Source organism: Grammomys surdaster, unplaced genomic scaffold (assembly GCF_004785775.1).
Source record: "Grammomys surdaster isolate TR1022 unplaced genomic scaffold, NIH_TR_1.0 373, whole genome shotgun sequence".
In the NCBI taxonomy this organism is placed as follows: domain Eukaryota; kingdom Metazoa; phylum Chordata; class Mammalia; order Rodentia; family Muridae; genus Grammomys; species Grammomys surdaster.
Genome location: NW_021604792.1, coordinates 6537037 through 6540763, shown reverse-complemented (window position 1 = coordinate 6540763; position 3727 = coordinate 6537037).

The following is a 3727-nucleotide window of genomic DNA, read 5'->3' as shown; positions in this document are numbered from 1 at the left end:
TCTTGTCAAATTGCCTGTTTCACAATACTGAAATAACTCTGTATACACCTACATCTGCTAAGGCTGAGTTCAGTCCCTACATGGTAGGAGGGAAAAGACTGGCTTTGGTGGCTGTCCTTTGCTGCCATGCTCAAGTGTGCTGAAGACTGTTTACTGCCCTTGCAGAAGACCCAGGTTCAGTTCCCAGCCCCCAAGTAACTACAGCTCCAGAAGATCCCATGAGCACCTGCACATAGGTGGTACACACACATTCACTAAGGCAAGCACACACACACACACACACACACACACACACACAATTCTCTCTTATTTAAAGGTATTAGGCAAGTCCTTGGTCCATTTTCTGAGTCAGAGGGGTATGAAAAGCTGTTTGTTAAATAGCATAAGATTGGCCTGGCAAGATGGCTCGGCAGGTGAAGGCACTTGCCACCACACTTGACAGCCTGAGTTGTTGATCCCTAGAACCCACTCATACAGTGGGAGGGAGGGCCCTGTCTCCCGAGCTGTCTTTTGACCACACACCCATAGACAAACTAAATAAATCTGAAAAAAATAAAAATATTCACAGTATGTAAGGCTTTAAGTTATCAAAAATAGACGTGGTTAATGAGCGCATATCAAAAGGCAGGGTCAGGACACTCCGAGGCTGCTGTCTATACATTGCTATACTTACCCTTTGAATTGGTATGATGGGAGGCTTTGGGCAATAATGGCCTTCAATGAATTAGGCTCATTTTAAGAACCACTTATTTACTATCCATTTTACTCAATTACAAGTGGTCATTAACCTGAGTCTGGACTGTCGTGTAACGTTATGCTGATTGTGCACTGCACAAAGACACACAGATGAAGCCCTTATGGAAGAAAAGCACCCGTCATATGCTCAGGAACCACGCCTGTTGCCTAGGTCTGCCCAGAAGGTACTCAACCAGCACACCTTTTTAAATTCCTCAACTCCCTAGGGGTGCCCTTTTGAAAAGTATGCAAGATAATGGCATTTTACAGCTGGCTTTAAGCCAGTGGAGTGTGTCTCTTCTACTCCCTGCTCAGTGACATCAGTTTGGTGGTTATTCAGCAATGGTAGAGGTATGTGTACTCTATGGATATCAGTGAATGCTGCAGACCATGGACAGTCAGTCTCTGATGCGCCACTGAAAATGGCCAAAATGAGGGTCAGCACAGCTCAGAACAGAACATCTGAGACACAGAATACAGGGCAGAGATCTGGCTGGAGGAACTCAGGGCCTGTAAATACCACGGAGCTGTCCAGAAAGATTATGTCACCGGACAGATTGTAGCTATGATTCAGAAACTGTTGCATCTCCATCCCACTCTAGGGACCATAAGGCAGAAGATCAGTTGTGTTTCTTTTTCTTTTCTACCTGTATTTAAACAGGGTCTCACTCTGCAGCCTTGGCTGGCATAGAACTTGATATGTAAACCAGGCTGTGCTTGAACTTACTGAGATTGACATGCCTTGTCTCTTGAGTGCTGGGATTAAAGGGCTGGGCTACTACACCCAACCTTCAGTTGAATTCTTAATCCTGGGGTCACCACAAACTCAACTAATCCACTACTGTGCTTATTGCGCGGTCCCAGACACTGCAGGGCTAGGCTGGGGTGGGTGGGAGTTAGGCAGTGAGCTGTGCCTGACAGACCATTCTGTTGGGTAGAGAGCTGAACAGGGAAAGCCTAGTCCAGTCTTGTGCCCCCTCAGCCATCCCTTCCTGGCAAGCACTTTTAAGACTGATGACTGTGAACTGAGTCTGAAGGCCAGGACAGCTCAGAGTCAAACAGCACAGACCACCCAAATCCACACCCAGAGCACCCCTGCTGGCGCTACAGGTGAGAATACAAGACTTATGGCAACAAACAGGAATGACCCCCATTAAACTTGTCCAGTCCCTTTAGCTGCAGGTAGAAGGTTCATTCTCAGCAACATGACAAGTTTGGGGCCAAACGGCTGTATGAGATGCCAACTCAAAAACCAAAAAAGATAAATACATAGTGAGTTTTGGGCCAGACAGGACTATAGAGAGAGATCTTATCTTAAAATAACAAAACAAAAACAAAACACTGCCAGAAAACTGCTGTTCAAGCTGGAGCAGCCAAGCCCAACAGCCACACGGAAAGAGAAAAGAACATCAGAAAGACACACCAAACACCCCTCCACTTCACTCCTCCACTAGAAGGCAGGCCTCTTCTGTGAGGGCTGAGAGGAGATGCAAGCTGGGAATGGCCCAGATCTTGTTAGGGTAACTCATTTACTAGTCCAGGCCAAAAAGGAAAACCCATGAGAACATGAGCTTTTTCCACCAGAGAGACCAGGAACTCTGCCTAACATGGGAAAAATAAAAAGTCTCTGAGAACTCTGAAGCCTCCTCCCGGAGTGGGACATCATGAAAGGGTCTTGAGGACAAATGAGAATCAGCTAATTTGAGAGAGACAATTCTCCGGGCGGTGGTGGCACACGCCTTTAATCCCAGCACTTGGGAGGCAGAAGCAGGCAGATTTCTGAGTTCGAGGCCAGCCTGGTCTACAGAGTGAGTTCCAGGACAGCCCGGGCTATAAAGAAAAACCCTGTCTTGAAAAAACAACAACAACAACAACAACAAAAAACAAAAAAAAAAGAGAAAGACAATTCAAAAGGCTGGGCATTCAACTCAATGGTTAGAGTGCTTGTCTGGCAGATAATCCCCAATGCTACACAAACAGGGTGTGAACACCTGCAATCACAGCACTCAGGAGGTGGAGTATCAGAGGTTCAAAGTTACCCTGAGCAGGGTTCCAGGGACTGTGATAGACTCTCAAAAGGAGGGAGAGAGGTGAAAGGGAGAGAGGGTGAACCCAACAAATGAGTCACCAGACAAGAATTCATTAAACAGGGGCCGGGTAGCCAGGCAGACTTGAGGCGTGGTGTAAGGAAGGTTGTCATCAGGTCTTTGTCAGTCCTCTGCACCTTCTTTGGTTTCCGGCCGGCCCTCAGGTTCCAGGGATCCTCCTGTGGCCACCTCCCCAGTGCTGGGTTTAGAGGTGGGAACCATAGCCAGGTTGCCATGACTACAGAAAAGAACAATATCCACCTTACTGCAATGTCACTGAAACTTTTCCCTAAAGGAGCTGTAGTCTTCTGTATCTAAGCTTTGGCGAGTAAACAGCTGGAAGGCCGTAGTAACTGTTGGATGCTCCAAACCAGATGACGCCCTCAGACCTCCAGATCTGCCTCCTCAGCCTGACACAAGACACGCATTTGGTCACCCCGCAGAACTAAGATCCCATGTCCTTCAAGTCCGAAGTCAATCCAAACTCTGTAAACTCTGCTGTGTAACTCAGAACTGATGGAGAGTCGCTAATGCAATACCTTTGTTCTGACGTGGTCTGCTTTGGTTTTTGTTTTCTCACACACTCCTGTAGCCAATCCTGGCCTTGAATTCCTAACTCTCTTGCCTCTACCTCCCACATGCTGGGGTTACAGGCATGGGACACTGTGATGGTTGGTGTGGTCAATTTGGCAGAATCTAAGATTGCCTGCGAGATGGGCCTCCAAGTGGATCTATGTAGGGGTATCATGATCTGGATTGCTTTATTTAAAGTGGGAAAGCCTGCCCACTATGGGTGGTACAATTCCTCCTACAGAAGATCCTGGACTGAATGAAAACACAAAGTAAAGTGATCTAAGCAAGGGCCTCTCTCTCTCTCTCTCTCTCTCTCTCTCTCTCTCTCTCTC